The 11,667-nt window shown below is 42.5% G+C and overlaps 1 protein-coding gene across 6 annotated transcripts in view; it reads right to left on the bottom strand.

Moving 5' to 3' along the window:
* The window catches only part of FAR2 (fatty acyl-CoA reductase 2), a 221,978-nt gene that overhangs the window by 72,698 nt on the left and 137,613 nt on the right, over positions 1-11,667 (bottom strand). The window lies entirely within an intron of this gene.

Here is an 11,667-nt window from a genome sequence, read left to right as displayed (position 1 = left end):
CAGAAAAGTGCTAATAAAATTAGCACCCTTTCCCACTCTACAGTTCTGCTCCCTGTGTCTTTGAATAACATGCATTTACTCGCCTGAGAAAAATGCAGTGTTACAGCTATCAGCAGAGTGAAGATCTGATTTTCCCTTGTGCATCAGGAGCAAAATAGCCAACTACTGTAAATCCCACCGCTACCACCATATCATAACCTTAGTCCCAGATTTGGACCTTAGCGTCCAAAATATGGGGGTTAGCATGAAAACCTCCAAGCTTAGTTACCAGCTTGGACCTGGTACTTGCTGCCACCACCCAAAAAATTAGAGTGTTTTGGGGCACTCTGGTCCCCCTGAAAAACCTTCCCTGGGGACCCCAAGACCCAAATCCCTTGAGTCTCACAACAAAGGGAAATAATCCTTTTTCCCTTCCCCCCTCCAGGTGCTCCTGGAGAGATACACAGACACAAGCTCTGTGAATCCAAACAGAGTGACTCCCCCTCTCCGTTCCCAGTCCTGGAAACAAAAGCACTTTCCTCTTCACCCAGAGGGAATGCAAAATCAGGCTAGCAAATCCAACACACACAGATCTCCCCCTGATTTCTTCCTCCCACCGATTCGCTGGTGAGTACAGACTCAATTTCCCTGAAGTAAAGAAAAACTCCAACAGGTTTTAAAAAGAAAGCTTTATATAAAAAGAAAAAAAAATACATACAAATGGTCTCTCTGTATTAAGGTGACAAAATACAGGGTCGAATGCTTAAAAGAATATTGAATAAACAGCCTTATTCAAAAAGAATACAAATCAAAGCACTCCAGCACTTATATTCATGCAAATACCAAAGAAAAGAAACTATATAACTTACTATCTGATCTCTTTGTCCTTACACTTATAAACAGAAGATTAGAAAACAGAAACTACTTCTCCAAAGCTCAGAGAAAGCAGGCAGACAGACAAAGACTCAGACACAAACTTCCCTCCACCCAGAGTTGAAAAAATCCGGTTTCCTGATTGGTCCTCTGGTCAGGTGCTTCAGGTGAAAGAGACATTAACCCTCAGCTATCTGTTTATGACACCGTGCCTCGTGTGTAATCATTTACATCAGTGCAAAAGGAGCGTGAAACTCTGAATCAGAATGTGTTACACTCCAGTTTGTGCAATTACATTCTGCCCATATCTGAATTCCACCCATTGTTCCCATATATTCTTCTTCAACTTCTTACATATAATTCATAACTGCTCCTGCCTGTCAATCTTTTAATTAGAATGATTTCTACATAATTCGATATAAAAGCCTCCGTTAAACAGATTATTTCAGGTCACCTGCAAAATTGAAAAAGAAATTCATCCAGCAGTTTGAGATGCCAAACACTGAAACCTGCCTGCCCTCTTTACTCAGACAAAATTCCTAATCAAATAATATGTTGAAGTAAAGACAACGAGATAGGGCCTAAAATTTCACCTACTTTAGAGGAACACTGTAAAGGCTGGCAGGCCCAACATTTGACCAGTTCTGTTTTCTGACAGCTATTTGAAGAAGGTTGCAGCCTTTTCTTTCAGTTGTAGGTCTCATTAATTATCTATACGTTTATCACCCACAGACTTGATAACTGTCATATGCTCCAAACAGGGCAGAAAGCCATTTAGAAGCTTTAGCTAGATCAGAAAGCAGGGTTCAGTGTGCTTTGCACTGATTCCCACAGCAAGCCCCTTACACCAGTGCCCCCCTACGGTCTGTACTGGCTGCCAGTTTATTACTAACTGCCATTCAGAGTGCTGGTTTTAGTCCTTAAGGGAGTGATCCTGCAAAGTGCTGAGTCCAGCACAATGTAATCCACTGAGAAGTGTGTGTTATAAGTGTTGAGCACAGAGACTATGAGTTATTACAGCCCCCACCTACACAGCCATGGCTGTTTAGCTTAAGCAGTAGCAGCTTACACTTTTAGCGCTACAGGTCCCCAGTGTGTCGGCCAACAGAGCAACTGTCACAACTGCACTTTACATGTGCTTAACTTGAAACATATGGGCCACTAAGCATGTGCTTATGTGACTTGCTGGATCAGGGCCAGAGTGCTCGGCCCATTTCAGGATTCAGCATTAAGTCCCTCTATGGTCTGGGGCCCAGCTATGTGCGAGACTGCCTCTCTGCTTCTGTGGTACTAAAGCAGTTGAACAGTCTGAGCTACTAATCTCCTACTTTCATTGGGAGGTGCTGGTGTTTTTGGTAAAACACCCTGAACTCTGCAATGTGTTCCCTGCTTGGTTTGACAGGCTCTGTGTCGGCACATCTTGAAGACATACCATTTTATTAGGCTTTTGTGAAGGGAGTAGGGAAGAGAGAAACTTTGAATACTGCACTACCAGAAAGTTGTTAAATTGAAAGAAATTCAGAGAACAGCAACAAAAACGATTTTGAGACTGAAATGTATAATTTATGAGGAAAGATTAACAGGATCGAATACATATAGTTTGACCAAACGGAGAATAAGAGGAATAAGGAATCTGTCTACACGTATTTAAAAGTAAACACCGAGAAGAGGTAAGAATTGTTTAGCATAATCCAAGGGAGTATAGTTAAATAATAATTAAGTAAAAAAAAAAACTACGCAAGTTAAGCAAAGGAAAATTTAGGCTGAATGGCAAAGCAACACCTAAACAAAACCATTCCTAACAGTGAGCTCCATGAGCCTGTAGATAATCTCAGAAAGCAAGTGGCGGAAACCCCCTTTATTTGGGACATTTAAAAGTAGTCTGGACAACGAGCACTGGTATACACACTGTAGGGGACAATCTTGCCATGATATAGTATATTTATACTATGCCTCCCTGGTCTTCAGTTCTATATCTAATTTCTATGAAAATGTGGCACTGTTATAAATGGACAAAACTAACCAGAATTTCAACATTTTAAAAAGAGTTACTCAAGTTATACAAATAGCTCAGCAAGTGCCAGAATGATCCCTACCCTCTATTTCTGGAGAAAAGAGCTTACCTAATACATCCCAGTTGTGTTTACTGCTGATAAACACATTCCAATAGTCTGCAAAAACTGTGTGTGCCTTATGACTCCTTTTAGAACTTCCAGTATAGCAACGTTCTTAATTAATTAGGCAGCTTCTCAACATCAGATAATTAGTCTACCATTAATTGATAACATGGCCTATTTTGAGTGAAATGCATCGCTTAGCCAGACAATGCGTGAAAACCATGGCTTGAGCAGTGTTAATCAAGGCTACACTGTTGCCCCTCTCCACCACCCCCTTTTTGCCTCCTCTTCTCTCCTGAGTTACTTTAAGCATGATTTTTCTCAGTGTAAATGAGGACATAATTCATCTAATTAGTTAAAAAATGCACTAGGGATTTCCCGAGCATCAGTTAACAAATGACTTCTAATCAGATCTGAACTTACGGCCTTTTCTTAAGTAGAGGCAGTGCAGTGAAAACGCAGTACCCATGACCAATAACTAGTAAACAAAAAAGCTGATTATTCCAAGGCAAGTAATGACAATTGAGATACAGAGATGACAAAACATGAACTCAATTCTGGGTCAGCAGAGGTTAATGTGCCCAACTAGCTACTTAGCATGTGTTTTTAAATGGATGTTCTTGGGTTGACATTGTATTTAAGCCAATTTCCATGAACTTTGCCTGCTGCCAATGCATAGCAGAATAGGCTCTGGAGAGAGCTCTGAATTACACACCATTTAACCTGGAGCTCTGGAAGAGCCCTTTCAGATATAACCTTTAATACCTCTGTTTACAAGACTCTATAGAGGCAGGAAAGCTTTCCATGGTGTTTGGTACTACCATGCAGGAAGACATGCAAGGGACAAAGTCCGATGCTTTCATAGTCTGGTGATCCACTTCTTAGGTCACTCACACCCCCTTGTACTCTCTAGGCTGTGTATTGGAATGCATTGCCATCAGAACTGATAGAGTGATTGATGATGTTAATGACACTTTCAAAGCAGAGGAGAAATTAGGGTGCAGAGACGGGTTTTCTGTTCTCCAGATGGTAATTAAGAAGCAGCACGTACATAGAAAGTGGAGGTCTATATACACAGCCATACAACAGATATATGTGTGGGTACGGACACAATGGACAGAAGTGAAGGCAGAAGAATTCAGAGACAAACAAAAGGTGGGCGGGTACATAAGAACGGCCCTACTAGGTCAGACCAAAGGTCCATCTAGCCCAGTATCCCATCTTCCGCCAGCGGCCAGTGCCAGATGCCCCAGAGAGAATGAACAGAAGAGGTAATCATCAAGTGATCCATTCCCTGTCACGCATTTCCAGCTTCTGGCAAACAGAATTTTGGGTATTGTGTCAGGAACATTTTCTAGTGATTTGTCCAGACCAGTTGTATAAATTGCCTAAATGATAAAAGTTTCCGCCACTCCCACAAGAGACTATTCCAAAATCTAAGCAGATCTTTATCCTTCTAAGCAGCTTTTCTGAAAATTTCCCAGACTAACATTTCCTTCACATAATTTCCATCCATTACCCTTGTTATACCACAAGGTTTCAAATGAATGAGGAGAAAAGTCGAAAGGGCTTCAGCAGTGACCAGAGAGGAGGCACGGGGAGTGGGCAATTACCAGAATTCTATACTTCTTTCCTTTTTGAAGAATGAGAATTGATTACCATAGCCTTAGTTTGCCTAATTACAAATGTTATGGTCATAAAGTTATCCAGCCTCTTTTAAAATCCAGCCACACTATTTAAGCCTGGTTCTCTACTCCCGTTGACTCAATAATAGCTCTTTGCAGCTTCAGTAACAGACCTTGCTTGGATGCCAAGAAAGCTAAGCAGCAGCTGATGGGCCACAAAAGACTAAAAAGCCAGGCACATAAACCATACCAAACACAGATAGCTACTTCTTTGAAATAGTTAAACCATTGACTGTGTCTGCTTTTATTTTTAAGTGGCCGTTATGATAATTTAAGTTCCTTTTCAAGACATCTCATATGGCTAGGAAAACTTAAAAAAAAATATCTAAGCTGTTTAGTGTATCTTTTCTTATTCTGCATCACATAACTCTGAGCCCAAAGAGCCTCAAGGCTGGATCTCCTCTCTCAGGAACTCTCCCCTCCCTGACCTATTGTGACCTTATCCTAAATGTAGACACAACAAGGCACCTCCTTTGGAAGCACTGGTTGCTCCTTAATTGGCTGGGAAAGAGAGGTCACTACAGGCCACAGTTTTCCATTATGGCGGATAAAGAGCACCATTTTGGTTTTTCACAACTTTTTAGCAGTTCTTCAGGAATAGAGTTCCAGGTCACAGCAATTCAGACAGCAATCTTGGGCCTTCGAGGATTTTTGGTTCAACTCAAAACCAACTGTTCCTACTGGCTTCTATATAAAATCTGACAGAAGAGGTCAGGTTATCCAAGGCACAGTGCTGTGTTGCTCAACTTCCTCTGGGTAAAATACAGTGTATTTGGCCTCTAATGGATCTGCACCCATCTCCAGTTATATGCATTTGCTCCTACACCAGCAGCTCAGCATGTTGAGTCGATGGAGATAGTAGGAAAGGCAACATAGCCAAAGCAAGTGTAGGTTTTATCTGCAGTGAAAATTTTGGTGCATGTTGTGTTGATGGTATTGAGGCCAGCTCAGCCTGATGTGATGGATCCTACATCAAAGATGCGGGTGTCTAATTCAGTGCAGACAGGGATTTAATGGACACAGAGTTCTGACCCACTTTACTGTCAGAACTGCTGTGTCATGGACTGGAGATGGTACTGTCATCTCTGGGCTTGTCTATACCAGGAAAGTATATTATGTTAATGTGATGGCTGCCATCTTGACCAGCACACTGGGGAGTGAATTGGGGACCTTAAAGGCTAAAAGCAAAAGCTGCTTCATCTTGAGTTAACGTGCCAAGGATTAGCACAGAGGGGCACCTGTAAAACACACTCACCAGTGGGTCATATTAGAACACATGTTAAGTATAATGATGTGAAACATGACTTAGCAATCAAGGACTATATACAACATCAAGTCCCCTTAAGGTTAACCACAGCCATATGACGGTGTTAAAACACAACAGCCCTTATCTATAAAATCACAGAAATTATGCTGGGAAGAAACCTCAAGATGCCATCTAGTCCAGCATTTCTCAATGAATGGTCGGTGGGCCGGTCCCTGAGATCTCCCTGACAGTTTAAGAAGGCAGCAAGCCAGTCCCTGGTATCAAAAAGGTTGAGAAAAACTGATCTATTCTATCTTTTTGTGTTGAGACAGGAACAAGTATACCTAGACCATCCTTGACAGGTGTTTGCCTAACCTGTCTTAGAAACCTCTAATGATGGGGATACTACAACCTCTTAAGTCAGGTTTTCTAAACCTTTTATCACTCTCCTCTGGACTCTCTTCAGTTTGTCCACATCTTTCTTAGAACGCAGCACCCAAAACTGGACACAGTACTCCAGCTGAGGCCTCACCAATGCTGAGTAGAGACAATTACCTCCCACATCTTACATATAACATTTCTGTAACTATACCACAGATTGATGCCTTTTTTTGCAACTGCATCACATTGTTGGCTTGTGTTCAATTTGTGATCCACTGTAACCCCCAGATCCTTTTCAGAAGTACTAATATCTGTATAGTTATTCCCAATTTTGTAGTTGTGCATTTTATTTTTCCCTCTCAAGTGTAGTATTGTGCATTTGTCTTTATTGAATTTCATCTTGTTGATTTCAGAGCAATTCTATAATTTGTCAAAGTCATTTTGAATTTTAATCCAGTCCTCCAAAGTGCATGCAACCCCTCCCAGCTTAATGTCATCCCCAAATTTTGTAAGTGTACTCTCCACTACATTAGTTAATTCGTTCACGAAAATATTGATATTACCAGACATAGGACTGATCCCTATGGTACCCCCACAGGAGTCACATCTCCCTCAGTTTGACAGCAAACCATTGATAACTATTTTGTGAGTATGATCTTTCAACCAGTTGTGAACACACCATACAATAATTTCACCTAGACCACATTTCCCCAGTTTTCTTGTGAGAATGCCATTTGAGACTATGTCAAAAGGCTTACTAAAATCAAGGTATACCACATCTACTGCTCCCTCCCCACCACCCACTAATGCTCAGACCAGGGCCAGCACTCAACATTTTGGCACTTGAGGCGGGGAGCTTAAATGACGCCCCCATGCCCCCTGGCTTGGGCTAAAACTTTGAGAGGTCTCATTCTGCCTTTCTGTTCTACTCCTCTCATTGTACTACTCTGCTACCTACCTCAATAAGGAGAACTAACAAATAAAAATGCCTTGTTCAAAAAATTTAAGTAACACTTAACTTTCAAACACTTGAACAGTAAATGTAACTTTTCTTGTCTGTATAGTAAACACTGGCATTTTTATCTGTTTGAATAATCAAAGTGGTGCTTTCCATGCCTTCTTGGTTGCAAAGATTTGAACTGCTTCCTGCTGAAGGTCCATAGTCTGGGCCAGCTCATGCTCTATTGAGATGGTTGCAAAGCCTATCAGCCTCTCCTGTGTCATTGTGGAGCATAGATGTGTTTTTACTAACTTCAGCTTGGAGAAGCTGCGTTCTCCACTGGCAACTGTTACAGAAAGTGTTAGAAGTATGCATAGAGCAACTAAAGCATTTGGAAAGAGAGTGATCACATTATTTGTGCACATATATTCTAGAACAGCCTTTGGAGTTGATCCTGCTGAAATGTATCTTGAAAGGGCTTTCAGTTCATCACCTAAATCACTCGCATCAATATCACATATGTCATCATGTGTCAACACTGTCTCTAGTGCCCTGCATTGCTGGTGTAGGTCATCTTCAAGTACAGTGAGGCGTTTTGGAATATCATACAACATCTCAAATATACTGCTGTGTTCCATGAGCTGCATGAAACATTCTTCAACTGACTGTATTGCATAGTCTAGCACCTGGTTAAAGAATTCAACTCTGAATTGTTGTTTGGGGCATCTTATGGGATTATCCCGTGCCTCGTAATCAAAATGTCTTCATAGCTTCAGTGTGAAGTTCCGCTGCCAACTTCTGTGCACCCTCCAGAAAGTTTTGAAATCCTTCTTCTGACTGGTAAGACTGTTGGTATGACTTTGCGTTGTACATTTGTTCCATTCCTCCAGATATATCAAAGTCAACATCTTGGAGTCTCTTGCTTACAACATTTATTTCAAACAGTATGTCATGCCACAACACTAAGCCACACAGAAATTTCAAGTTATGTATGTTTCTGGTGATTCCATTTCCCTCTGCCACTGTTCTTCCACGAACAGTTCCTGTCATAGCATTATCCTCCATAATGGCAACTATGTCATCATCTAACTTCCCAACTTGGTGTTTGATAGGCTTTATCGCCTCCACTCGACTTTCCCATCATGTGGCACTCAGTGGTTTCAGTGTCAGAGAGGATGTTCCCAGATGTTGCTTCAAAATTTGCCATTGATGAGTTGATGCAGAGAAAATACATAGATGCTTTGAACTACATTAAAAAATTCAGCAGCCTCAATAGAAGCTGATGCTACATCACTGACCACCAAGTTCAATGAATGAGAACTGAATGGGACAAAAAAAGCTCGAGGGTTTAACTCTCGGATCCGTGTCTGCACTCCTCTGTTCTTTCCTGTCATGTTAGCACCGTTATTGTAGCCCTGACCTCTCATATCAGCCATCGCAATTCCTGTATCTTTCAGATTTTTAAGAAGTCCATTTGTCATACCAGCTCCTGTAGTATCATCAATGTCAATACATTCTAGAAAATGCTCGCTGACAGTCACCATTGCAGGGACATTTTCACTAGGTTCTGTTGTTGTTACAAAACGCACCATTAAAGTAATTTGTTCCGTATGGCTGATGTCAGGTGTGCAATCCAGAATAATAGAGTAATATCTTGCTGCCTTCAGATCTTCCACAATCTTCTGTTTGACTTTTGCTGCAAGTAATTGTATGATCTCATTTTGAATGTTTTTTCCAAGGTACTGGTGTGTGTACATTTCTTTGGTGGTGACTCTTCTGAGATGCTCCTGGAGTACAGCATCAAACTTAGTGATCAGCTCCACAATTTTAAGGAAGTTTCCATTGTTTGGCACATACAGCTGATCCGAAGTGCCACGCAGCACTAGGTTTTGGTTAGCAAGCATTCTCACAATGGCAATAAGACTTTTCAGAACATTTTGCCAGTAAAGAGACTCTGATGTAACCTTCTCTTGATGCTGATCATCTATGATGGCCTTTAACCTTAGTCTCATTTTGAGCTCTTTCCACCTATGGAATGTTCTCTGGTGATTTGCTGCCTTCTCATGGCATGCCAGATTTCTAGCCAGATTTTCCCAGTCCTTTGTTCCTGTAGAACCCAATGTGGCTGGAACATTAGACTGGAAGAGTTTGCAACAAAAACACTATGCAGCATTCTGGGTTTTTGAGTACATAAGCCATGGCCTCTCCAATTTGTCACCATTGGGGATTTCACACCAGAAATGTGTTGGATGGAAACTTCTATTTTCATTGTCTTTGGAGAAAATGAAGTTTTTTCACTTGCTGTGGCCCATGCAGTACAAGGAAGTGCCTCGGGCTACTGCTCAAGTGGGTCCACAGTCCTGGATCATCTAGATTTAAGGAACTAAACTCAGCAGCAGCTCTTTCTTGCAACTCCACTACACTCTTCTCCAGAGGCAGCTCTAGGAATCAGCAAAACAAGCAGCTGCTTGGGGTGGCAAAATATCGGGGCAGCATAATGCTGGGGACCCAGCTCAAACCTGAGGCAGCATCCTGGGCTGGATCCTGACCATCCAGGGGCACTAATCAGTCTGTTGTTCTGCCTCCACGGTGCGGCGGGGCAGGGAGACAGCTAAGTAGGGAGACTGTCGCAGCCGCTCTTCCACGGGGCAGCGGCCACCCACCCCAGGCAGGAGCCGGTAGCGTGGCCCTGCCCAGGCTGCAGAGGATGGGCAGAACATGGCACCCAGGGAGGCCACTCCTCCTCAGCTTGTCCCTGCCTCCGCCTCCTCCTCCCCTCTGCTCCACCTCCTGTGAGGGGAGGGGAGGGGAGAGGGGAGCGGAGCGGCAGCCCGGGCTGAGCCGAACTCATGCCGGGGCCAAGGTGAAGACTGAGGATGAGAAGGGCTGGGATCCAGCAGCAGCCCCAACCCCCAGCAGCAGGAAGAGCAGCGACAGGAGACGAGTTCACCTCGGACCAGATCCGCAGCAAGGTAAGAGTCGGGCCAGGCAGGAGGGTCCCCGGGACCCCTGGGAAGCTTCTGCCTGCTGGAGCCCCAGAGGCTGCTGCATCCCTCCCCAGCCCCACACAACACGCAGGTGCCTGGAGTCTCCTTCTGCCTTCCCCCCTGCATGGCAGAGAGGGGAAGCATCTGTCCAGGAAGCCCAGCACCTCTTTCTTGGCTCCTCCAGCCTGATAACTCTCTCTGTTGCATGCCCCTTGGACTCCCAGCTGGGCGACCTCAGCGCTGGGAAAATGCCAGCAGGGCTGAGTCCAGTATGTGTACGAGCTCATGGGGAGCTCTCTCGCCCCAATGACTAGAACCTTACCTATGGCAAATACAGTAGTGCGATAGAAGCGTGACGTGAAAAATATCATGTCATGTTGTGACATGGTCACTCATATCACGATTAGGTGTGTATACTGTGCTGCCCTATCAGCGCCATTCGTGCTAATTTCCATTTTGCGTTGGTGCCAGTGATTATAGGGCTAAAATGCCTGGACAAAAAGAAAATAACTTTTCGGTGTTGCCTACTGGCAACAAAGAGAGAAACAGCAAAAAGAATTAGAAAAACTCTCTCATACTTCAAAAAAGTATTTTAAAAAAGTCGACAATCAAGGAGAAAGCTCTAAGCAATGCATTGAAAGTGATTATTCATCAACTGATGAAGACTGATCGAACCAAAGATTACCTTTATCAACTGATAAAGATGAGCAACAATCTGACCAAAGATTATCTTCGCTAACTGATAAAGATGAACAATCACAATCCATCCAAAGATTTACTTCTTCAGCTGAAGAGTCCAGAAATGAAGAACTGTTATCCAAATCTAAAATCGAAGAACAATTATTGGAAGGTGGTGAGACTGACATAGGATCGGATCCAAGTACATGGCCGACAATAATTACTGATGCAATGCAAATGATTATTGTGAAAAAAGGTCCTTCAAAACTAGATCCTACATTTGAATATCCATTTAATGAGTTGAATTGTTGATTTATGCCATCCAGTATGAAGAAAAAAATGAAAAATGGAGAACAAATTAATAGATCGTGGTTAGTGTATTCACAGACCAAAGATGTAGTTTTTTGTTTTTGCTGCAAACTGTTCTGTAACTTGGACATTCTTCTGGCAACTGCAGGTTTTCATGACTGATGAAATTTGCATCAGCATTTGAAAGAACATGAAACATCAAAAAATCATTTACGCTGAAGAGTCCATTTTTTAAAATTTTAAACAGTCAAAACAAAACAAAATTGTGAAGTGCCAATGTGTAAAAGCAAAACAAACAATCAAACAAAAGCTGGGGGGGCAGCCAAATTTTTTTTCGCTTGAGGAGGCAAAAAACCTAGAGCCAGCCCTGAATATTGCCAAGCCCAAAATATTTCTATGACAAATTTCACTTAACTGAAGGGGAAAGGTGTGTGTGTGTCTGCTTGGGCCCTATTTAATTAAACAGAGGAGA

The sequence above is a fragment of the Gopherus flavomarginatus genome, chromosome 1 (assembly GCF_025201925.1).
Source record: "Gopherus flavomarginatus isolate rGopFla2 chromosome 1, rGopFla2.mat.asm, whole genome shotgun sequence".
Classification (NCBI taxonomy): Eukaryota; Metazoa; Chordata; order Testudines; family Testudinidae; genus Gopherus; species Gopherus flavomarginatus.
Note: the sequence above shows the minus strand (reverse complement) of the source record. Positions and strands in the feature narration are given on the sequence as shown.